This window comes from Manis javanica, chromosome X, assembly GCF_040802235.1.
Source record: "Manis javanica isolate MJ-LG chromosome X, MJ_LKY, whole genome shotgun sequence".
In the NCBI taxonomy this organism is placed as follows: domain Eukaryota; kingdom Metazoa; phylum Chordata; class Mammalia; order Pholidota; family Manidae; genus Manis; species Manis javanica.
The window spans coordinates 13,889,850-13,916,730 of record NC_133174.1 but is presented as its reverse complement, the minus strand read 5'-3'; the positions used below and the strand labels follow the sequence as shown (position 1 = coordinate 13,916,730).

General features: G+C 41.1%; 1 protein-coding gene across 7 annotated transcripts in view; it reads left to right on the top strand.

The window, feature by feature from the left end:
• The window catches only part of MAP7D2 (MAP7 domain containing 2), a 116,071-nt gene that overhangs the window by 648 nt on the left and 88,542 nt on the right, over positions 1–26,881 (top strand). The window lies entirely within an intron of this gene.

Genomic DNA, 26,881 nt, shown 5'->3' with positions numbered 1-26,881 from the left:
TCTCGGGAAACACGCGTGAGCGGCAGCTGCAGCCCACCGAGAAGGTAGCCAGGTTGCGCGCTTCGCGGCATCCCCGAGGGACAGAGCCGACGCGTCACCCGCCGGCCGGGACGGCCTGGGCGTCCCCGTGCGCTTCCCGAGCCGGGTTCCCCTGCCGCCCCCATGCGGTCCGCCAGGCCTCCGGTGCGCCGCCGGGAGGTGTGGCGGCGCGACGAATGGGTCTCCCAGCCCGCTAGGCTGCAGCTGCTGCGGAGGGCTGGGCTCCGGACTGGCCGCCCAGAAGTGAGCGAAGCGGGGGGAGATTTTGAGGACATTTGGAATAATTTTAGATACGCGAGTCTCGCATCTTCTAACGTTTTGTAAAGTGGTTGCAGGTAGTGGGGAGGGTGTAAATGGCGTGGAAACCGATTTCATGCTGTTTTCCCTGGCAACTTTTTTTTTTTAAGTTAATGTGAGCTATTTTTAACACATTTTTTTATTGCAGTATAACATCAGTACCACTAAAGCACACAGGTCTTATGTATATGAATTGAAAAATTATCACATAGCGAAGGTCTGAGTATTTTATATAAGGTGTGTAGGAAGGAAAGGAAAGTCGAGGGAAATGTCTTCAGTCAGTTAAAAACAATGCTTTTTCACTGGGGGGAGGAGGAAATTTTCCGATTGGGCCTTCATTTGCCTCATTCATAGAAAGAAGAAGGAGGTGGCTTACATTTTTCCCAGTTTGCACTGGGAAATTTAACAAATATCACAGGATAATGATATAAATACTATAATTATGTACTTCTGTCCTCATCTTTTTGCTTGAGAAACTGCTGCATCTGCTAGGAAAGATCCCAGAACCCACCCCCAGCCTTGGGGGAGGGAGGACCTAGCGGAATAAAACATTGAAAAGGGATGGCTGTGGAAGTTTACATTTTTATTTGGTTGGGAGTTTAAATAACAGGCTATTTTGATCTTTTAGAGGCAGGGAGGAGCTGTATGGTTGGACCAGCTGTTTCTCTGTGGGAGGGATTTTAATTTATTTGAAGGAACTTAATAAGGGGCATTCTTATTAAGTTCTAGTTGGAAATTTTATTGTAGAACCGTTTACTGTACAGGCTACTGACACTACGTAGCTTAAAGCTGTTTTCCTTCATTTGAAATTGGAAATATGAAAAGATGTGTTGTGGGAAGGTTTAAAATATTAAAGACTTCTGTGTGCATCACTGTTGGTGTGTTCAATTTAGGTGCATTGTAGTACCATGGCTTTTTCTTCTAGGGTTAGTGAGGCCAGGTACTGAGAAAAATAATGGCACCTTCAGAAAAGTCTTGATTATTGAGAGTTTATTATAATCCATCCTGGATATTGATCATTCTTGGTCACCCAGGGCCTTACTTTTTTGGACCCATTCTTAATAGGATTCAACATGCATTTCTTGAGGGTTAACCAGTGTTCCTAAGCTTATGCTGTGTGCCACCAGAGCTGGAAAAGACAGAAAGGCCTTAAATATTTAGGCTGTCCAAGAATTTCAGCCAGCATAGTCAGGGGATATGAGTGGGGCCCTGGTTTTCTGGGCGCTGTTGTGGAAGGCAGCAAGGGAATTGCTGTGGTTGGTTTCCTCTAGCATCAGTTTCTTCTGATACTGAAATCCTCTGCATGTTCCATTACCAACCAATGATACTTTCTCTCTTTTATTTACTCCCAGGATGAAAATTACCAGATGTATTGTTCTTTTTAGTGCTTGTGTATATGCAATGAGGATCGAATGCCTGTTGCTTGGATCTGCTTAAACGCCTTTAGCCAGCAGGTAGCATCACCAGATGCCAGTTGTCAGACTGCCTCAGTGTCACACAGGTCCTGTGCACCCCTCAGCCTGCAATGCCCCCTTCTCCCCTTTTCCCTTAGTGGGTTCACTTCTTTTAGGCTTGTCTCAGAATTAAGGAACTTCCTCTTGTCTGTACCTGTGGGCATCTCCAGCGGAGCACTCTTATTCTGCCTGTGTTACATCAGCATTCCAGTTCGTCTTGGCAGATAATCATCGATCATCTTCTGTAAGCAGGACCCTGTGCTGGTGGTACTACTGTCCCTAGAACTGAGTAGGTTGAGGTCCAGACTGCTTGGGTATGAATGCCTCCTCTCCCTTTCCTGCAGTCTCACCTCAGGGAAGTCATTTAACATCTCTGTGCTTCTGTTTTCCCACCTGTAAGATGGGCTTGCAAACAACATGCGGAGAAAGAAGTGCTGCTTTGAGGACATAGGAATTATTCTCTGTAAAGAAGGTGCCTGACACACAGTAAGTGCTCAGGCTGGCTAGCAATTACCTGCTCTCTTCGAGTATTGGCTTGAGTGCAAGGCCTGGATCTAGGTTATAGGTGCCTCCTTCAGGCCCACCTGGTGCAGAGGGTGACTAGATGGTCATCCTACCCCTCCTCAGAATTTTTGCGCACAGGAAGTCTGTAATTGATGTTTGACAATTGCATTATGCTGGGAGCAGCTGCACTGGGTTGAGTGCTCAGTAAATACTCCTGAGTTGAATTTAAAAACTGTTTGTGGAGGAGCTTGAGTTAGTGAATTACGAAGCATGTTTCCTGAGGCCTGTTGAGCTTTCCAGTGCATCCTGCAGGTAAATAGTGTTTACTGAGTTGAGCTCATTTGTTCCCTACTAGAGAGGGAATTGCCTTGAGGTAAGATGAGGTTTCCTGCTGTCCTCTCACTTGCATATCTTCCATCCCCTGCCCTAGGTCAGGGGGAATGTTGGACACAAACTGGAAGTTCAGGAGAGGCTTCCCCTGTCAGAGGCCAAAGTAGGGTGGGGCTAAGTAGGAAAGGCTGAGGGTAGGTCCCCAAGAAATCAGTTGGTCATCCTTTCTCAAAGTTGCATTTAAAACCATTTTTGAACACTTTAATCCAAAACTGTTTGGGCCTAAGAAGTAAGTTGAGTTTGCGTATGTGTGTTAACATCTCGACTCTCCTTGGCAGCGAGAAGGCCCCGAGTAAGGAGAGAGAGAGAAACAGAGTTATGTTTGTTCTGGCGCTTGTAGCGTTGTTTAGTGATGGCACTGTGTAGGAGCTGGACGTGGCAGGACCTTGAGGGCACACTGCTGACAGCCTGACCCACAGCTTCTCTTCTGATGGCGTGACCCTGGTGACTGGTCAAAGTCTGTCATTTCAGTTTCTAACCCTTCTTCCTCTGCAAGATTAAAGGATGTTTTCCTCTCATTCAGATGCCCCATCTGCTGCAGTGGTTCATTTTTTAAAAGAACGTGCCATCTACCGTAGTAATCACTATATGCTGATTTACTTATAAAACAGAAAGATCTACAAGATTGAATTAGGCATGTGAGAGATGGAGATTTCTGAGGGCTGCTGGTAAATAGTGTGGTGGGCCTGTTATGAAGATTTAACAAGGTAAAACTCAATGTGCTCAGCATAGTAAGTGCTCTCTGTTACCAGCAGAGGGGATGCTGCTGTTGCTACTGACAGTGCCTGGCTTGGGGGGAGTCGTTCTGTGCTGAGTTGGCTCTGACAGCACTTGGAGAATTTAAAAACTTTCCCTGGCCCTGCCCTCCAGCCTCTTTTGAACAAATTATACCAGCAGGAAGAGGCAATGGCTGAGGGTGGTTGCCCTGGGGGTGCCACAGCCCCACAAGGATTGCTCACTGCGCACCTCACATCCGCAGCAACCACCTTCGAATGTGCAGTGAGGCAGCTCAGCACCTGATGCTCTGGGGCAGGATAGCTGTCAGGACCCCCTCATCTGCCTCTCTGGTCTGGCTACATGTAGATGTGGGTCTGCTTTTCTGTTGGGAAGCATTTGCTTTCCTATCGCTTAGAAAGTTTTTCTCTTTTTAAAAGCCTTTTAAATAGTGGAGTTCAGGTTGTGGTCTAAGCAAAGGGCAGTAATGCAAAGTGTTGGAAGGAACAGCTGTCAGCAGTCATGACCAATGTCCCTGCCCCTTTGGAATGGTAGGGTCTGTCCCGGGGGCACACAGCTGTTGGCTGGCACTGAGTTCACTATCTGAAAATACCTGCTTTTCTTTGCGATGGCAAGTAGGCTGGTGTCCTGCAGCCCCTACACAACCACATTGAACGCTTCTGGTTCCTTTGTCATCTCAACCTCTTCATTTTTATCCTGCCCTCACCCATTGATTTAATAATAGCTTTAGTGAGACAATATTCACAGACCATACATTTCACCCATTTAGAATGCATAATTTAATGGTTTCCAGTATATTCACAGAGTTGTATGGCCATCGCCATAATCAATTTTAGAACATTTTTATCACCCCACAGAGAATCCCCACACCCATTAGCCACCATTCCTCATTCCGCCTCACCACCCACCCCCCACCTTGGTAGCCACCCATCTACTCTGTCTCCATAGAGACCTCTAGGCTTCCGCCACGGTGGTCTCAGCCTTTGGTACATTCACACACTGGCTGCCCAGGAGTCCATGGTGGGTCTTTGCGCATCAGAGGTCACAAACCATCATTCTGTACTCTATCCTTCAGGTCCAATACTTTTGGCACAAAACCGTGCCTTTTCACCTCCTGTGCATTCTGCTGCTCATGGCCTGCAGAGCACTCCACCTGAGTGTACGAAGTAGTCTGCACTTAACATGCTGCACATGACTTCATTTTAGCTCTTCAAATAGTAACAGCTGCTAATGGTTGAGAACTTCTGTGCTGAGCACCATTATACCCACTTGTCACGCATTATTTTATTTTACTTCTCACAACCACCCTGCATACTGTTTTTATCCTCATAAAATTTTTAGAGATGTTTTCCTTATCTATTGCTGTGTTACAGACCACACAAACTTACTATTTCTCATGATTTGGGGGCTTGGTTGGGCTCAGTTGAGTGGCTCTTCTGCTCCGGCTGGAATTGCTCATGCTGTAGCAGTCAGCTGGGAGCTGCTGTTTTATTCCTTGAAATGTCCAAGATGGTGTCTCTCGGTCCAGGTGTCGAATCACAGGGAGTCTGTCCTGGAAGATCTCCCTGGTATGCTTTCCTGTCCTTAGACACTGTGTTGGTTGTGTCTGAGGATTGCAGCTCTAGGGTCAGCGCTCTGGAAGGCCAGTGCAAGACTCTCTTGTGCTATAGGCCAATGTATCTCAAACTAACTCTGCTGAAGGACCAGTTTTGTTATTTTTTCTAATTCCCAATCTGTTGTTGATCAATATCTTGGTAAAATACAAATAAAAAGACTTACCAGAAAAATTATATATAAAAAAAAAATGGAAAATACAAGTCCCGCTTTTTAAGTATTAGGTATTAGATTCCAATATGTCAGTAGATATCAAATTACCTGTCAAATTGCTATAACATTTCTAAATGCATGCTCTCAATTTATGTCCTTATTGTGGATGACAATAAACAATAAGGAGACTGGCACCCATCCACGGACCACACTCTGAAGGGCTCTGCCCTGGGCCAGCATTTCCAGAGTGTGGTACACAAGACAGATTTAGGTTATATGTGGACAAACTTAGTCTTTCAATTTTTAAAATTTATTTTGGTATTGTTAATGTACAATTACTTGAACAACATTATGGTGAATAGACTCCCCCTATTACCAAGTCCCCACCACATACCCCATTACAGTCACTGTCCATCAGCGTAGTAAGATGCTATAGAATCATTACCTGTCTTCTCTGTGTTATACTGCCTTTCCCGTGTCCCCCCCACCACTACATTATGTGTGCTAATCGTAATGCCTCTTTTTCCCCCATATCCCTCCCCTCCCTTCCCACCCATCCTCCCCAGTCCCTTTCCCTTTGGTAATTGTTAGTCCATTCTTGGGTTCTGTGATTCTGCTGCTGTTTTATTCCTTCAGTTTTTTTCTTTGTTCTTATACTCCACAGATGAGTGAAATCATTTGGTACTTGTCTTTTTCCACCTGACTTATTTCACTGAGCATAATCCCCTCTAGCTCCATCCATGTTGTTGCAAATGGTAGGATTTGTTTTCTTCTTATGGCTGAATAATATTCCATTTTGTATATGCACCACACCTTCTTTATCCATTCATCTACTGATGGACACTTAGGTTGCTTCCATTTCTTGGCTATTGTAAATAGTGCTGCAATAAACATAGGGGTGCATCTGTCTTTTTGAAACTGGGCTGCTGCATTCTTAGGGTAAATTCCTAGGAGTGGAATTCCTGGGTCAAATGGTATTTCTATTTTGAGTTTTTTGAGGAACCTCCATACTGCTTTCCACAATGGTTGAACTAATTTACATTCCCACCAGCAGTGTAGGAGGGTTCCCCTTTCTCTACATCCTTGCCAACATTTGTTGTTGTTTGTCTTTTGGATGGTGGCCATCCTGACTTGTGTGAGGTGATATCTCATTGTGGTTTTAATTTGCATTTCTCTGATGATTAGTGATGTGGAGCATCTTTTCATGTGTCTGTTGGCCATCTGAAATTCTTCTTTGGAGAAGTGTCTGTTCAGATCCTGTGCCCATTTTTTAATTGGCTTATTTGCTTTTTGTTTGTTGAGGTGCATGAGCTCTTTATATAATTTGGATGTCAACCCCTTATCAGATATGTCATTTATGAATATATTCTTCCATACTGTAGGATGTCATTTTGTTCTACTGATGGTGTTCTTTGCTGTACAGAAGCTTTTTAGTTTGATATAGTCCCACTTGTTCATTTTTACTTTTGTTTCCCTTGCCCAGGGAGATATGTTCACGAAGAAGTCACTCATGTTTATGTTTAAGAGATTTTTGCCTATGTTTTTTTCTGAGAGTTTTATGTTTTCATGACTTATATTCAGGTCTTTCATCCATTTTGAGTTTACTTTTGTGTATGGGGTTATCCTTTCAATTTTAAATTAATAGTTTTGTGGATTCTTTACTTGTATTATAAAAATACAGGTAGTACATCAAAAAACTATAATTTCATGCACATTTTCAGAATGCATAAAAAATGAAAAAACTCAATTTAAAGAAAAATAATAATAGTGTACATTAGTGCTGGCTAAGACTGTTAGCCACATATGTAATCCTAAATTTTCTAATTGCTGTATTTTAAAAAAGTAAAAAGAAACAGGTAAAATTAATATAATATAATTAATTTAACCCCATACAACCAAAAATATTATCCTTTCAACATGTAATTAATATAAAGAATTACTAATGAAACATCTCACATTCTGTTCTTTCCAGCAAGTCTTCCAAAACCAGTATATATTTTACACTTCCAGCATGTCTCCAGTCAGACGAGACACATTTCAAGTGCTCAGTAGGTAACTGTGGCTAGCATATTGGACAGCACTGATCCAGAGCGTTTCCATCATGGTAGAAAGTGTTGTTGGTCTAGAGTGAGCCTCCTGGTCACATAGGGCACTGTGGTATTGAGTGTGGTCACTGTGCTTGTGCTGTCAAGTGTGGTTTGCAGAGCAGAATGTATGCTGTGGTATTGGTCCGTCTTGGATCTCTTGCATGGGTGTGCTTATGGGAATTGGAAAGATACTTTGGTGAAATGGTCTCCCCTACAGTAAAGTAAAGCAGGCCCACATCCCTAGGCTCTTGAGAGGAGAAGCTGCTTTTGCTTGCCCCATGTGGGCAAGTGGTGAGGTCCTCACCCAGATTGTTGTCTTGAGGACCTGACAGGTTGTAGAAAAGGGGTGAACTTGACTTCATGGTAGTCACTGAGCTGTTATCAAGGGAAAGCATGGTATAATATTGATGGAATGGTGGGAGGAGACTCTGTGTTAGTCAACTCAGGACCTCCCATGTTTGGTGTTGGGGGTCCAGTGGGGTATCCCCTCTGTTGGGTAGGGTCTACTGAGCTGGGCTGGGCTGGGCTCTCTGAAGTCAGGTCTGGTCATTTCCCCTCAGGGCTGGTGTAGTGCCTTCCTAGTACCATTCACAGACGTCACACTAATTATGATCAGCAAGTTCTGGTTCGCTGACAGGACACACTACTGATCTCTTCCAGGGACTCACAAGCTGCTCCCACCCGCTGTGTTCCAGGTTTGATTATGAGAGAGAGCCGGCACTGGCTATAGAGGGATTTACTGGGCAGGGCCAGTTAACCAGCATTCGCTTTCAGGGCCTGCAGGAGAAGTCCCTGTGGAGACCAAGTTGTGCCCCTCCTGAGCAGTTGGCCTGCCTTCACCTTTGACACCAGTTTTTAAGAGTTAGCTGTTAGCTTAGCAGTCAATCAGTGTGGAACCCCAGTTGCTATGGTAGTTGTATTGGATTAACTTCCTTCTTAGCTCCATTTTTCTATCCTTACTTTTCTTTTTCTCCTTCTCACCCACTTTTTATATTTCTTTCTGCTATATTTTATATAAACAGCAGGAGGGAGAGAAGGAGGGCATAAATGAATACCTAAAATTAGTAAATACAGACCAGGAAATGCCCCTGCAGCTTGAGTCTATCACCAGGCACTGAAAGCCCTTTATGAAGCAGTGCTCTGTGTCCCTGTTTCAGAACAGCTCCTTAATATGGTCCCTTAATTTGAAATAACCATCTGAATTGTAAACTGGGCAAAATGGAATTCTGCTGTGCTTATTTTCGACTCCCCCAGCCCCGCCCCCCAAGAATCGTTTGGGTTCTCCTCCCTTAGTACCTAGGCATGCATTTTTGGCATTTCACTTCCTAGAGAGGGAACCATCCTTGTGAATGGTGGCAGTGTTGCTTCCTAGGAGCTTTGGCTCTTCTCCACCTTATTAATTGTGTGTGTGCGGTTCTCTTGAACACCAGTCAGGGGTGACAATTTGTGGTGAAATATTATGACAGACTTCAGTGAAAGCTTTCCTTGCACTTGGGTAATTTTTCCCCCAGTGGAGATAGATGTTATAAACAAAATTTCACAGTGATCATTTTCTTTAGGTAACCAATATTATTTAAGCAGTTTTAGTTATATCTTCAGACCAGAAGCTCTCTTGAAAGCATTACTGATTCTAATTGCAGTTCTCTTACTGGAAGACATGTTCCTGCTCTTTTGTCCTCCCTCCTCACCCACCTAAATTTCCACCGCACTTAATTTTCTTTTCAAAAGTCATGAATTATTTCTAAAGAATAATTGCTTCTTATTAATGGTCCATTAATTTCCACATATCCCTAAACTTCTGGGATGAGATGAACTCTTTTCTGTTTTACTCTACCCTGTTTAGCTTTCATTTCCCTTAGCTATTTTTTAGTTCCTCTCAGGTTCAACTGAGGGATGTGAGAAGACTTGGTGCCTTTCTTAACTAAGGAGTGTTGAATGTCCTTTGTGGTACAATATTTTGTGTTTATTAGGTAAAAATAAAAGGATTCTTGCTACTTTGGCATACAAAGATGAATTCAGAGTGAGTGCCTCTTATGATCAGGATAGCTCAAGCAGGAGATAACCACAAATGAGGTACAGCACTGTCCAGTAGAATTTTCTGTGAAATGTCATACATCTATTCCACTTGGTGGCCACCAGCTACATGTGGCTTATCGAGCACTGAGGGACTGAATTTTTTATTGTATCTGACTTTAACTAAATAGCCATGTGTGACAATGGCTCCTGAATTGTACTGTTCAATTAACTAGATGTTGACTAACGTTGCCAGATTAGGATCAAAAGTGAGGAATGAGTTTCAGGCCTCAAGCAGGTTGGTTCAAACGCATCTGTTCTCGGTTTCTCCTCTGCAAGCTCTGGTACTTGGCACTTGTCATTCAGCCACTCACAGATGTGTGCAGGCCAGCAAGAGCAGAACCAGCTGGTAGCTCCTGTGGTTCGTACCAGGTCCGTAGGGCCGGGATGGAACTGGTAACCAAGACTTATTTCTGGCTCCTGGGAGCCCTCAGGTGCCCCTGGTCAACCATCTCCCTCTGTCCCAGCTTCAATTTTGGTTATGCAACTTGGTTGGAGGAGAAACCAGATTGACTTCTTTTTTTTCCCACTTTAAAAGACATTTTATTGACATACATATATACAGAAAAGTAAACAAATTATGTATATTTCTTGGTGAATTTTCATAACCTGAATTCACCCATGTCACCTACACATACCAACCTCCCTTTGTTCGTCTAGTCTCTGCCCAAAGGGTAGTGTGTTTTTCTTTTTTTAATTTTTTATTAAGGTATTACTCATATACACTCTTATGAAGGTTTCACATGGAAAAACAATGTGGTTACTACATTTACCCATATTATCAAGTCCCCACCCATACCCTAATGCAGTCACTGTCCATAAGTGTAGTAAGATGCCACAGATTGACTGTTTGCCTTCTCTCTGCTACACTATTTTCCCCGTGAACCCCCTACACCATGTGTACTAAACATAATATCCCTCAGTCCCCTTCTCCCTCCCTCCCCACCCACCCTCCCACACCCCACTCCTTTGGTAACCACTAGTCCCTTCTTGGAGTCTCTGAGTCTGCTGCTCTTCTGTTCCTTCAGTTTTGCTTTGTTCTTATACTCCACAAATGAGGGAAATCAGTTGACACTTGTCTTTCTCCACCTGGCTTATTTCACTGAGCATAATCCCCTCTAGCTCCATCCATGTTGTTACAAATGGTAGGATTTGTTTCTTTCTTATGGCTGAATAGTATTCCATTGTGTATATGTACCCCATCTTCTTTATCCATTCATCTGCTGATGGATACTTAGGTTGCTTCCATATCTTTGCTATTGTAAATAGTGCTGCAGTAAACACAGGGATGCATATGTCTTTTTGAGTCTGAGAAGTTGTATTCTTTGGGTAAATTCCAAGGAGTGGGATTCCCAGGTCAAATGGTAATTTTATTTTGAGTTTTTTGAGGAACCTCCATATTGCTTTCCACAATGATTGAACTGGCTTACATTCACACCAGCAGTGTAGGAGGGTTCTCCTTTCTCTACATCTTTGCCAACATTTGTTGTTGTTTGTCTTTTGGATGGTGGCCATCCTTACTGGTGTGAGGTGGTATATCTCATTGTGGTTTTAATTTGCATTTCTCTGATGATTAGTGATGTGGAGCATCTTTTCATATGCCTGTTGGCCATCTGAATTTCTTCTTTGGAGAAGTGTCTCATATCCTCTGCCCATTTTTAATTGGGTTATTTGCTTTTTGGGTGTTGAGGCATGTGAGTTCTTTATATATTTTGGATGTTAACCCCTTGTCGGATATGTCGTTTACAAATATATTCTCCCATACTGTAGGATGTCTTTTTGTTCTGTTCATGGTGTCCTTTGCCATACAGTAACTTTTTAGTTTGGTGTAGTCCCATGTGTTCATTTTTGCTTTTGTTTCCTTTGCTCAAGGAGATGCGTTCAGCAAGAAGTTGGTCATGTTTATATTCAGGAGATTTTTGCCTATGTTGTCTTCTAAGAGTTTTATGGTTTCATGACTTACATTCAGGTATTTGATCCATTTTGAGTTTACTTTTCTGTATGGGATTAGACAATAATCCAGTTTCATTCTCTTGTATGTAGCTGTCCAGTTTTGCCAATACCAGCTGTTGAAGAGGCTGTCATTTCCCCATTGTATGTCCATTCTTCCTTTATCATATATTAATTGACCATATATGGTTGGGTTTATATCTGGGCTCTCTAGTCTGTTCCATTGGTCTATGGGTCTGTTCTTGTGCCAGTGCAAATTGTCTTGATTACTGTGGCTTTGTAATAGAGCTTGAAGTTGGGGAGCATAATCCCCCCAGCTTTATTCTTCTTTCTCAGGATTGCTTTGGCTATTTGGGGTCTTTTGTGGTTCCATATGAATTTTAGAATGATTTTCTCTAGTTCATTGAAGAATGCAATTGGTATTTTGATAGGGATTGCATTGAATCTGTAGATTGCTTTAGGCAGGATGGCCATTTTGACAATATAAATTCTTCCTATTCATGAGCACAGGATGGGTTTCCATTTATTGGCATCTTCTTTAGTTTCTCTCATGAGTGTCTTACAGTTTTCAGAGTATAGGTGTTTCACTTCTTGGTTAGGTTTATTCCTAGGTATTTTATTCTTTTTGATGCAATTGTGAATGGAATTGTTTTCCTGATTTCTCTTTCTGTTCATGATTAGTGTATAGGAATGCAACAGATTTCTGTGTATTAATTTTGTATGCTGCAACTTTGCTGAATTCAGATATTAGATCTAGTAGTTTTGGAGTGGAGTCTTTAGGGTTTTTTATGTACAATATCATGTCATCTGCAAACAGGGACAGTTTAACTTCTTCCTTGCCAATCTGGATGCCTTTTATTTCTTTGTGTTGTCTGATTGCCATGACTAGGACCTCCAGAACTATGTTGAATAGAAATGGGGAGAGTGGGCATCCTTGTCTTGTTCCTGATCTTAAAGGAAAAGCTTTCAGCTTCTTGCTGGTAAATAAGATGTTGGCTGTGGGTTTGTCATATATGGCCTTTATTATGTTGAGGTACTTGCCCTGTGTACCCATTTTGTTGAGAGTTTTTAACATGAATGGATGTTGAATTTTGTCAAATGCTTTTTCAGCATCTATGGAGATGATTATGTTGTTTTTGTCCTTTTTGTTTATGTGGTGGATGATGTTGATGAATTTTCCAATATTGTACCATCCTTGAATCCCTGGAAGAAATCCTACTTGATCATGATGGATGATCTTTTTGATGTATTTTTGAATTTGGTTTGATAATATTTGTTGAATTTTTTTCATCTACGTTCATCAGGGATATTCTTTTTTGTGTGGAGTCTTTGCCTGGTTTTGGTATTAGAGTGATGTTGGCCTTATAGAATGAGTTTGGAAGTATTCTCTCTTCTTCTACTCTTTGGAAAACTTTGAGGAGGATGGGTATTAGGTCTTCACTAAATGTTTAATAAAATTCAGTGGTGAAGCCATCTGGTCAATGGGTTTTGTTCTAAGGTAGGTTTTTGATTACCAATTCAATTTCGTTGATGCTAATTGGTCTGTTCAGATTTTCTGTTTCTTCCTGGGTCAGCCTTGGAAGGTTGTATTTTTCTAGAAAGTGGTCCATTTCTTCTAGGTTATCCAGTTTGTTAGCATATAATTTTTCATAGTCGTCTCTAATAATTCTTTGTATTTCTGTGGTGTCCGTAGTGATTTTTCCTTTCTCATTTCTGATTATGTTTATGTGTGTAGACTCTTCTTTTCTTCATAAGTCTGGCTAGGGGTTTGTCTGTTTTGTTTATTTTCTCAGAGAACCAGCTCTTGCTTTCATTGATTCTTTCTATTGTTTTGTTCTTCTCAATTTTATTTATTTCTGCTGTAATCTTTATTATGTCCTTCCTTCTACCGACTTTGGGCCTCATTTTTTCTTCTTTTTCTAGTTTGTTAATTGTGAGTTTAGAGTGTTAGAATATGGGATTGTTCTTTTTTCCTGAGGTAGGCCTATATTGCAATATACTTTTGCCTTGGCTGCATCCCACAGATTTTGTGGTATTGAATTATTGTTGTCATTTGTCTCCATATATTGCTCAATCTCTGCTTTTATTTGATCATTGATCCATTGGTTATTTAGGAGCATGTTGTGAAGCCTCCATGTGTTTGTGGGATTTTTCATTTTATTTGCATAATTTATTTCTAGTTTCATATCTTTGTCGTCTGAGAAACTGGTTGGTAGAATTTCAATCTTTTTTAATTTACCGAGGCTCTTTTTGTGGCCTAGTATATGATTTATTCTTGAAAATGTTCCATGTGCACTTAAGAAGAATGTGTATTCTGTTGCTTTTGGATGTAGAGTTCTGTAGATGTCTGTTAGGTCCATCTGTTCTAATGTGTTGTTCAGTGCCTCTGTGTCCTTACTTATTTTCTGTCTGGTGGATCTGTCCTTCAGAGTGAGTGGAGTGTTGAAGTTTCCTAGAATGAATGCATTGCATTCTATTTGCTCTTTTAATTCTGTTAGTATTTGTTTCACATATGTAGGTAATCCTGTGTTGGGTGCATAGATATTTATAATGGTAATATTTTCTTGTTGGACTGACCCCTTAATCATTATGTAATGTCCTTCTTTGTCTCTTACGACTTTCTTTGTTTTGAAGTCTATTTTGTCTGATACAAGTACTGCAACTCCTGCTTTTTTCTCCCTGTTAGTTGCATGAAATGTCTTTTTCCATCCCTTCACTTTTAGTCTGTGTATGTCTTTGGGTTTAAAGTGAGTCTCTTGTAGGCAGCATATAGATGGGTCTTGTTTTTTTATCCATTCAGTGACTCTGTGTCTTTTGATTGGTGCATTCAGTCCATTTACATTTAGGGTGATTATCAATAGGTATTTACTTATAGCCATTGCAGGCGTTAGATTTGTGGTTACCAAAGGTTCAAGGTTAACTTCCTTACTATCTAAGAGTCTAACTTAACTCACTTAATATGCTATTACAAACACAATCTAAAGCTTCTTTTTCTCTCCTCCTTTTTCTTCCTCCTCCATTCTTTATATATTAGGTATCAGATTCTGTACTCTTTGTCTATCCCTTGATTGAATTCAGGGATAGTTGATTTAATTTTGCATTTGCTTACTAATTAACTGTTCTACTTTCTTTACTGTGGTTTTATTACCTCTGGTGACAGCTATTCAACCTTAGGACCACTTCCATCTATAGCAGTCCCTCCAAAATAGACTGTAGAGATGGTTTGTGGGAGGTAAATTCTCTCAGTTTTTGCGTATCTGGAAATTGTTTAATCCCTCCTTCAAATTTAAATGATAATCTTGCCGGATAAAGTAATCTTGGTTCCAGGCCCTTTTGCTTCACTGCATTAAATACATCATGCCAGTCCCTTCTGGTTTGTAAGGTTTCTGCTGAGAAGTCTGATGATAGCCTGATGGGCTTTCCTTTGTATGTGATCTTATTTCTCTCTCTGGCTGCTTTTAATAGTCTGTTCTTATCCTTGATATTTGCCATTTTAATTATTGTATGTCTTGGTGTTGTCTTCCTTGGGTCCCTTGTGTTGGAAGATATGTGTACCTCAATGGCCTGAGAGACCCCACAGTAGGTGGTGAGATTGGAGAGGGCATTTGAAAGCATTGGGCACCAGAGCTGCATGCATCATGTTCCCTCATCTCTAGGATGTGCTCACTGAAGTAGATAAGCCTCTGCTCTCTCATTCCAGCTTGATCCTCATAAACTGTAGCCTCAGGTATTATCCAATGAGAAGTACTTGGTTGCTTGTGTGTAAGAGAGATATAGTATACTGGGTAATCTGACTGTTGCCTTACATCTCTCAGATGCTGTGATCCTCTACTGCTGACAAAGGAGGTACAGGGAAGGGTAGTCTGATCTTTACCCTTTCTCTAGGAGAAATACCAGCCACGTAGGATTGGAGCCAACAGATTTACCAGCCTCCTCCCCCCCCCTCTGCCATTAAATCCAAAACACAGGATTCTGCCTCCTTCATCTCTGTTGACCCCATCCGCATCACCTAAGTGAGACCCTGTCCTCTAGGTCCTGACCATTGTCTCAAGAGCTTTAGGGTTCTCTGCCCCTCTGCCCAGGTCACCCTCCGTATCATGGATGCATCATGTCATTCTCTTGCTTACCTTCCTTTGATGTCTGCCTAGCATGAGTGCAGTGTAAGCTGCTGATGGGGTTTGCCAGACATGTTGGAATGGGGCTTCCACTTGCCCCTCCAGCCCCCTCTAAATGCCCAGTGGCCACCCGCAGCTTGTAATGTCCAGCACACTCTGCACCTGCTTCCACCATACTGCCCATGTGCGTGTTCTTACCTGTGCCCAGCATTCCCTTCTTATCTGTGGCTACTGTGTTCATCCTTCAGTACTTGGGCACACCTTACCTCTTCCCAAAAGCCTTTCCTGACCACACACACTTTTGGTGGTTTTACTTTTCTCTTCTATTTCTATTACAGTGTTGATAAGGCAGATGCGGGTAAGTCAAATCATGTGCAATTAAACTTGGGGCTGGCATTTGGAAACTAAAGTGCACAGATCCTAATCATATAGCCTGATGAATGTAACCAACGTCCAGATCAGTAAAGTAAACATTTTCAGTACCCAGAAGACTCCTTTAGGCCTCCTTCTAGACAATACCTGCCCCCTACAAAGAGGGGGGCACACAGAAAGAGGACCATTGTTCTCACTGCAGATTAACTGCCTGTTTTTGACCTTTGTTAAAATAGATTCATGTAGCATGTACATATTTATTGTGGCAAAATATACATAACATAAACTTTACCATTTTAGTCATTTTAAAGTATACGTTTCAGTGGCATTAAGCACACTCAACATTGTTGTGCAGCCGTCACCACCATCCATCTCCAGAACTTCTCCATCAAGTAGATCTTTTTTTGTGTCAGGCTTTTTTCACTCAAAATTACGTCTGTAAGATTCCATACATGTTATTGCATGTATCAGTGATTCATTTCTTTTTTTATTTTATTTTATTTTGGTGTCATTAATCTACAATTACATGAAAAACGTTATGTTTACTAGGCTCCCCCCTTCACCAAGTTCCCCCTACATACCCCTTCACATTCACTGTCCCATCAGCGTAGTAAGATGCTGTAAAATCACTACTTGTCTTCTCTGTGTTGTAGAGCCCGCCCTCATTTCTTTTTATTTCCGAGGAGTATTACATTGTGTGACTATACTGCAATTTGTTTTATCCATTCTCTTGATGATGCACACTTGGGTTATTTCCAGTTTTTTATTCTTTTGACTATAGCTGCTGTGAATATGCATGTACACATCTTCTCAGTGTTCATACAGATGCATTTCTGTTGTGTACATACCTAGGAGTGGAATTGCTTTTAGCAGGTAGTACCAAACTGTTTTTTAGACAGTTGAAAGTACCTTCCTATTGCTGTTATAATAAATTACCCCAAATTTAATGGCTTATAATAACATCAACTGATTATCTTATAATTCTGGAAGTGAGAAGTCCTAAAATCAAGGTGTTAGCAGCCACCTTTCTGGTGGCTTTGTGGGGAGGATACATTTCCTTACTCTCTCTTAGCTTCTCTGGGCTGCCTGCCATTCCTTGGCTCATGGCCTCTTTATCTTCAAGGCCAGCAGCATATCATCTTCCAATCTCTCTCTCTCTCTAACTTCTGCTTCCATTGTCACCTCTCCTACCTCTCTAACTGTCCTACCTCCCTTGTGATAAAATTGAGCCCACCTGGAAAATCCTGGGTAATCTCCCCATGTCAAGAACCTTAACCACATCTGCTAAAGCCTTTTTGTCACATAAGGCAACATTTTCACAGGTTTCAGGTACTAGAACATGGACATCTCGGGGACTGCAGTTATTCTGCCTACCACATGGCTATATCATTTTGCATTGCCACCAGGAAAGCATAAGAGTTCAGTTCCTCTACACCTTTATCAGCACTTGGTTTGTCAGTCTTTGTAGTTTTAGCCATTCTGGTGGGGATGTGGCGGACACGTCCAAAGCCACTCACACCTCCCCTGACCCCACCCCCACTGCAATGTATCCTCATTTGCTCCAGTATAGCTTTATTGCAACTTACCAGTATTACGTTATAAATATTTGTTTACATGCCTTTGTCTTGGTCAAAGTACATCCTCTTCATGAGGCAGGTTGTATAGACACTGGTTTAATAAATGTTCCTTGGATGGTAAGAAATGACTGAGGGCAGTTTTCAACAGAGAAGCGAGCAGAGCTAAACATGTAAATGAAAGCCTGTGCTTACAGTCCCATCTCTTGCTCAAGATAGGGTTTCTCCCAAATAAAAAGAGTACCAGAGCAAAGAACCTGGTTACTAGCTTCTGCACACTGTTGTTTTTTACCCGAGTAATGTCCCAGAAGGAGATGTGGGCCTCCTGAGGGCATTGGTTGGAAATTACTTCATGTATATGCAAATGAGGGAGGGCAGTGCAGGTCTGGCTGGTATGCTTCTGGGGAGACTGCTCTTGGACCTTCTGCAGCAGAGACTCAGGTTTTCCTTTTCTGTGGACTCTGCTCATGTAGTAACACACTTCAGCTTCTTGCTTGCAGAAGGAGAGCCTGGATGGGAAGTAGGGCTTTCTTTATCTCAGGGAATGTTGTATGTGTAGATTTAAACCTGCTTTGAAAACTTGAGGCCTTAACTTCTTAGGAAGGTGAACCTAGAGTAGAAATGAACTTCCAACACTTTGGACGTAGTGTACTGGGCACGAGTGTCTTGGTGCTGGGGAGATACACCTGGAAGGCAGGGTCAGGGTTCAACAAAAGGCAGACAGGATCGTGGCTTCCTTTGGGAACATCCTGATGCGAGTAACCACTTTCTGTGTTCTAGTTTATTCTCCAGTTTACTTTGCTGGACACACACCTGGTGTCATGAAAGCTGGCAGGTTTCAGGGCCTCAGTCTTACCTTCCCAGGCCACTGAGGTGTTTGCACCATTCCTGCAGCTTGGCTTCACTCCTACCCTTTGGAGTGTGGGGTGTGGGTGAAAAACTTTGCCATCAGTGTGGCAGAGGACTTCTTGGGCCCTCATGGGAAAATCTCTGTATCGTGACCAAGACCTGGCTGGTAAGTAGTTAGATCATAAAGGAGTCTGTCTTTTGGAAAACACATTATCTCCAAGTAGGAGTTACTGTGATGGGCCTATGCTGGTTATTGGTCCCTGTTTGAAGATACTGACAATGCCCCAGTTTTGGTGGTTTGAATAAGTACATGTGTAATTTACAGGTTGATCTGAGAACAAGCCAGTTGTGCCAGAATGGAGGCATGCCTGGCCTTTGCGTAGTGTCACTGTCTGTATACGCTGGGAGGGTTGGGTGGGCTGATGAGGGCCGTGGCCATGTGTTTATGGAGTCCGGTGACTTCCTGGATGTCCTCTCCTCTCTTTCTGGTGTATTTAAGTGGTAGAGAGGATCAAGTGGTTGTATTCCTGCCCAGAACTATCCCTCCAAGACTTGGACCCAGCTGCCTCTTTGCTTCCTATCATTTTGGATCAAAGAGACCCAGAGTCTGGCCTTTTCAGTTCCCTTCTGTGGACTTCTGGTTTGGAAGGGATCTCAAGAGAGTGTGGCAGTGGCTCCCTGTAAACCCATGCAGGTTAACTTTTTCCAGATAGTGGATCTTTGCTCCACATAACTCTGTGGCTGGAGGGGCACCCCTCACCTGCTGGGTCACAAAGTCCTTTATAGTCATACAAACATCTTTCCTCTAAATGCCTCTCCTCTTGCTCCTCTTGCCCTCTGTGGACAGGCAAAATACTCACTCAGCATCCTTTTCACAAAAGCTCCCAGTCTCCATAAAGAGACCTGGGACCTTCTGTGGGACCCAGTTCCTTAAACCCTCCTAACATTACTTTTTGTCTGGTGTTTGTTCTTGTGACATTGATGTTTCCCTTCTCTGACCTTTTACACAAATTGCCCATAGTGTAGCCTTTTCACCTCTTTCGTCAGTTAAGAATTTACTGGTGAGATATTCCCTCAAACCTGTCAAGACTGCAGTTACCAGAAGAGCAAAGGCAGCAAGTACTGGCAAGGATGTGGAGGAGTTGGAACCCTGTGCACTGCTGCTGGGAATACAAAATGGTGCAGCCACTGTGGGAAAAGTATGACGGTTCCTTAAAAACTTAAAAGTAGAACCACCATGTGATCCAGCAATCCCACTTCTGGGTATGTATCCAAACTAATTGAAGTCAGGATCTCAGAGATATTAACACAATTCACTAGCTAACATGTGGAAGCAGCGTAAATGCCCATGGACAAATGAAAAGATAAAGAAAATGTGGTATATATTTATAATGGAATATTACCCAGCCTTTAAAAAGAAGGAAATTCTGCCATGTGCCAGAACATGGCTGGACCTTGAGAACATTATGACATAAGTCAGTCACAGAAAGGCAAATACTGCCTGATTCAACTAATATGAAGTATCTAAAAGTCAAACTCATAGAATCAAAAAATGGAATGATGGTTTCCAGGAGCTGGGGGAAGGTGGGTATGGGGAGTCACTAATCAGCAGGCATAAGATTTCAGTTAAAAGAGATGAATACATTCTAGAAATGGTACCTGGATTTAACAGTGCTGTACTGGGTACTGAAAAGTTTAATAAGAGTATAGATCTCATGTTAAGTGTTCTTACTATAAAAAAATAAAACAAAAAATTTTAAAGAATCTATAAAAAATAATATACTTAAAAAAGAATCTGTTAACCAATATTCCTGAAAAAGAATTCAAAACAAAAGTCATAACCATGCTGATGGACTTTCAAAGAAATATGCAAGAACTAAGGAGGGAGAATACAGAAATAAAACATTCTCTGGAAGGACTTCAAAGCAGAATGGATGAGATGCAAGAGACCATTAGTGGACTAGAAATCAGAGAACAGGAATACAGAGAAGCTGATGCAGAGAGAGATAAAAGGATCTCCAGGAATGAAAGAATATTAAGAGAACTGTGTGACCAATTGAAACAGAACAATATCCACATTACAGGGGTACCAGAAGAAGAAGAGAGAGAAGGAGGGATAGAAAGTGTCTTTGAAGAAATAATTGCTGAAAACTTCCCCAAGCTGGGGGAGAAAATGGCCTCTCAGACCGCAGAAGCACACAGAATTCCCATGACAAGGGACCCAAGGAGGGCAACAACAAGACACATAATAATTAAAATGGCAAAGATGAAAGACAAGGACAGAGTATTAAAGGCAGCCAGAGAGAAAAAAAAAGGTCACCTACAAAGGAAAACCCATCAGGCTATCATCAGACTTCCCAACAGAAACCTTGCAGGCCAGAAGAGAATGGCATGATTTATTTAATGCAATGAAACAGAAGGGCCTTGAACCAAGAATACTGTATCCAGCACGATTATCATTTAAATATGAAGGAGGGATTAAATAATTCCCAGACAAGCAAAAGTTGAGGGAATTTGCCTCCCACAAACCACCTGTACAGGGTATCTTAGAGGGACTGCTCTAGATGGGAACACTCCTAAAAAGAGCAGAGAACAAAACACCCACATATGAAGAATGGAGGAGGAGGAATAAGAAGGGAGAGAAATAAAGATTCATCAGACAGTGTTTATAATAGCTCAATAAGCAAGTTAAGTTAGACAGTAAGATAGTAAAAAAGCTAACCTTGAACCTTTGGTAACCACAAACTTAAAGCCTGCAATGGCAATAAGTACATATCTTTCAATAATCACCCTAAATGTAAATGGATTGAATGCACCAATCAAAAGACACAGAGTAGTAGAATGGATAAAAAAGCAAGACCCATCTATATGTTGCTTACAAAAGACTCACTTCAAACCCAAAGACATACACAGACTAAAAGTCAAGGGATGGAAAAAGATATTTCATACAAACAACAGGGAGAAAAAAGTAGTTGTTGCAATACTAGTATCAGACAAAATAGACTTCAAAACAAAGTCGTAAGAGACAAAGAAGGACATTACATAATGATTAAGGGGTCAGTCCAACAAGAAAATATTACCATTATAAATATATATGCACCCAACACAGGAGCACCAATGTATATGAAACAAATACGAACAGAATTAAAGGAGGAAATAGAATGCAATGCATTCATTTTGGGAGACATCAACACACCACTCACTCCAAAGGACAGATCCACCAGACAGAAAATAAGTAAGGACACAGAGGCACTGAACAACACACTAGAACAGATGGACCTAATAGACATCTATAGAACTCTACATCCAAAAGCAACAGCATACACATTCTTCTCAAGTGCACATGGAACATTCTCCAGAATAGACCACATACTAGGCCACAAAAAGAGCCTCAGTAAATTCAAAAAGACTAAAATCCTACCAACCAACTTTTCAGACCACAAAGGTATAAAACTAGAAATAAATTGTACAAAGAAAGCAAAAAGGCTCACAAACACATGGAAGCTTAACAACATGCTCCTAAATAATCAATGGATCAATGACCAAATTAAAATAGAGATCTAGCAATATATGGAAACAAATGACAACAACAACACAAAGCTCCAACTACTGTTGGACGCAGCGAAAGCAGTCTTAAGAGGAAAGTATATAGCAATCCAGGCATATTTAAAGAAGGAAGAACAATCCCAAATGAATAATCTAATGTCACAATTATCAAAATTGGAAAAAGAAGAACAAATGAGGCCTAAGGTCAGCAGAAGGAGGGACATAATAAAGATCAGAGAAGAAATAAATAAAATTGAGAAGAATAAAATAATAGAAAAACTCACTGAAACCAAGAGCTGGTTCCTCGAGAGAATAAACAAAATAGATGAGCCTCTAGCCAGACTTATTAAGAGAAAAAGAGAGTCAACACACATCAACAGAATCAGAAACGAGAAAGGAAAAAGCACGACGGACCCCACAGAAATACAAAGAATTATTAGAGAATACTATGAAAACCGATATGCTAACAAGCTGGAAAACCTAGGATAAATGGACAACTTCCTAGAAAAATACAACCTTCCAAGACTGACCCAGAAAGAAACAGAAAATGTAAACAGACCAATTACCAGCAACGAAATCGAGGCAGTAATCAAAAAACTACCCAAGAACAAAACCCCTGGGCCAGATGGATTTACCTCGGAATTTTATCAGACATACAGAGAAGACATAATACCCATTCTCCTTAAAGTTTTCCAAAAAATAGAAGAGGAGGGAATACTCCCAAACTCATTCTATGAAGCCAACATCACCCTAATACCAAAACCAGGCAAAGACCCCACCAAAAAAGAAAACTACAGACCAATATCCCTGATAAACGTAGATGCAAAAATACTCAACAAAATATTATCAAACCGAATTCAAAAATACATCAAAAGGATCATACACCATGGCCAAGTGGGATTCATCCCAGGGTTGCAAGGATGGTACAACATTCGAAAATCCATCAACATCATCCACCACATCAACAAAAAGAAAGACAAAAACTCCATCATCATCTCCATAGATGCTGAAAAAGCATTCGACAAAATTCAACATCCATTCATGATAAAAACTCTCAACAAAATGGGTATAGAGGGCAAGTACCTCAACATAATAAAGGCCATATATGATAAACCCACAGCCAACATCATAGTGAACAGTGAGAAGCTGAAAGCTTTTCCTCTGAGATTAGGAACAAGACACGGGTGCCCACTCTCCCCACTGTTATTCAACATAGTACTGGAGGTCCTAGCCACGGCAATTAGACAAAACAAAGAAATACAAGGAATCCAGACTGGTAAAGAAGAAGGCAAACTGTCACTATTTGTAGATGACATGATATTGTACATAAAAACCCTAAAGACTCCACTCCAAAACTACTAGAACTAATATCGGAATTCAGCAAAGTTGCAGGATACAAAATTAACATACGGAACTCTGTCGCTTTCCTATACACTAACAATGAAGTAATAGAGAAATCAGGAAAACAATTCCATTCATGATAGCACCAAAACGGATAAAATACCTAGGAATAAACCTAACCAAGGAAGTGAAAGACCTATACCCTGAAAACTATAAGATACTCTTAAGAGAAATTAAAGAGGTCACTAACAAATGGAAACTCATCCCATGCTCCTGGCTAGGAAGAATTAAGATTGTCAAAATGGCCATCCTGCCTAAAGCAATCTACAGAGTCAATGCAATCACTATCAAAATACCTACAGCATTCTTCAATGAACTAGAGCAAATAGTTCTAAAATTCATAGGGAACCACAAAAGACCCCAAATAGCCAAAGCAATCCTGAGAAGGAAGAATAAAGTGGGGGGGATCTCACTCCCCAACTTTAAGCTCTACTACAAAGCTGCAGTAATCAAGACAATTTGGTACTGGCACAAGAACAGAGCCACAGACCAATGGAACAGAATAGAGACTCCAAACATTAACCCAAACGTATATGGCCAATTAATATTTGATAAAGGAGCCATGGACATACAATGGGGAAATGATAGTCTCTTCAACAGATGGTGCTGGCAAAACTGGATAGCTACGTGTTAGAGAATGAAACTGGATCGCTGTCTAACCCCATACACAAAAGTAAATTCGAAATGGATCAAAGACTTGAATGTAAGTCATGAAACCATAAAACTCTTAGAAAAAAACATAGGCAAAAATCTCTTAAACATGAGTGACCTCTTCTTGAACATATCTCCCTGGGCAAGGGAAACAAAAGCAAAAATGAACAAGTGGGACTATATCAAGCTGAAAAGCTTCTGTACAGCAAAGGACACCATCAATAGAACAAAAAGATATCCTACAGTATGGGAGAATATATTCATAAATGACAGATCCAATAAAGGGTTGACATCCAAAATATATAAAGAGCTCACATACCTCAACAAACAAAACGCAAATAATCCAATTAAAAAATGGGCAGAGGAGCTGAATAGACAGTTCTCCAAAGAAGAAATTCAGATGGCCAACAGGCACATGAAAAGATGCTCCACTTTGCTTGTCATCAGAGAAATGCAAATTAAAACCACAATGAGGTATCACCTCACACCAGTAAGGATGGCTACCATCCAAAAGACAAGCAACAACAAATGTTGGTGAGGTTGTGGAGAAAGGGGAACCCTCCTACACTGCTGGCGGGAATGTAAATTAGTTCAACCATTGTGGAAAGCAGTGTGGAGGTTCCTCAAAATGCTCAAAATAGAAATACCATTTGACCCAGGAATTCCACTCCTAGGAATTTACCCTAAGAATGCAGCAGCCCAGTTTGAAAAAGACAGATGCACCCCTATGTTTATCGCAGCACTATTTACAATAGCCATGAAATGGAAGCAACCTAAGTGTCCATCAGTAGATGAATGGATAAAGAAGGTGTGGTACATATACACAATGGAATATTATTCAGTCATAAAAAGAAAACAAATCCTACCATTTGCAACAGCATGGATGGAGCTAGAGGGTATTATGCTCAGTGAAATAAGCCAGGTGGAGAAAGACAGGTACCAAATGATTTCACTCATCTGTGGAGTATAAGAACAAAGAAAAACTGAAGGAATAAAACAGCAGCAGAATCAGAGAACCCAAGAATGGCCTAACAGTTACCAAAGGGAAAGGGACTGGGGATGATGGGTGGGAAGGGAGGGATAAGGGCAGGGAAGAAGAAAGGGGGCAGTACGATTAGCATGTATAGTGTTGTAGGGGGTTTCGGGGAGGGCTGTACAACACAGAGAAGACAGGTGGTGATTATACAGCATCTTGCTACACTGATGGACAGTGACTTAGTGGGGTGTGGGGGGCGGCTTGGTGAGGGGGTGAGCCTGGTAAACATAATGTTCTTCATGTAATTGTAGATTAATGATAGCAAAAATAATAATAATAATAATCAGTGAATTTCTCTGGTGATTTTGCAAAATCTGTTGTGGCAAGAATCAAGTTTTCTACTTTTTTTTCTGAAATTGATTTCCACAATTAAAATTAAAATACATTCGTTTCAAAAAAAAAAAAGGAATCTGATCAGATACTGGCTTGGCCACTAACTAGCTGTGGGATCGTGCGTTAGTTTCTTAGTCTACTGTAGCTTAGTTTCTTTACTTATAGAAAGGGGATAATAGCAGAAACTCACGGAGTTGACAGGAGAATTATATGAGGTAATACATGGAAAGTGCTTGGCACAGTATCTTGCACATAGATAGAGCTCCATGGAGTAGGAGGTGTTGTTATCATTATCTATGCAGTAAGTATAAAGCCCCAGACTAGATGTCTGTGGACATAAAAATATATTTTTGAATATAGTATACATTTATATCAGTATACTTACATTAATATATACTGGTTTTCCCTTCCAAGGAGCCAGTGATCTAGTGAGATAGGCTTTTTCCAACTTATAATCCAAGTGTAACACTGAAAAGTACCATAAATGGAAATATAAAAATGGACCATGAGGCCATAGATGAGCAAAGAGTTGATTCTGGTTGGAGGACTAGGGACAGTCTGTGCAGGTGTGAGTCTCCACAGTTACACATAGGTGCCCCGTTGTTAGTGGGACAACACTGTGAGGTACTCAGCAAATAGTTTCAGCAGGACCCTCTTTGGCCATGCTCTCTAGTTTCTGCACAGGAATGGTGGTTCTTTTTCTCCCACTCAAAGCTTAATTTATACATTGAAATTCTTAAGGTATTGGTCATGCCCTATTCAGGAGCCTAAACAGTCAGTGGCATTCCTTTTCCTCTTCCTAGAGATATGCAGAGTCTCATCCTGAGTCCTGTTTCTCATTGTACTAGGTGAGCTTTCTCTTCCCATTTTGTGCAAGCATTTTTCCACAGAGAACACAAGAGAATAGAGGAACACTCTTATTTTTTGCCCATTTACCCCTCTTTGCTACCCACTGCTAGATGTTTTGCCCCACAAATTGGCCCAGAGCTCAAGAGAAGATCGTCTGACTTTATAGAACTGTAGAAACTGCATGTGGTGTTTGGCAAGACAAGAGAGTGTCATGGCATGCCTGTAAGCTTTTAAGTTTAGGATTTTAGATTCTGTGCTGGCCAGTATGGTAGCCAGTTGCCACATGTGGCCATTTAAATTAATTAAAATTAAGTAAAATAAAAAAATTCAGTTTCTCAGTAGTACTGGCCACATTTTAAGTGCTCAGTAGCACCCTGTGGCTAGTGGCTACTGTATTGAACAATACAGATACACAACAGTCCCAACATTGCAGAAAGTTCCATGGGCCAGTGCTGGTCTAGAGGGTTATGTTATAGCTGTAGGATGCTTAATAGAGAAAGAAAAACATAGATGTTTGCCCATGCTGTGATGGTTTTGATCCTTCTTCCAATTGACCAAGTTGGATGTATTACAAGCATTAAAACTGCCTAATCAACTGTAACTTGTCTACAGCAGTTAAAGCATTTTGACCTCATACTTGTAATACAAAGATGGTGTTCACTTTCCGAAGCTTTTTTGTGCCTCCTTATTACTCAAGCAGATACCAAGTGTGGATTCTTAGGTGAGTGGGCCATGATGTTTTTTTAATGGTTTATTGCAGTAAAATATATGTAACAAGCTTTATCATTTTAAAATGTATGATTGTCATTAAATGCATTCACAGTATTGTGTAACCATCACTACTATCTATTTCATCATC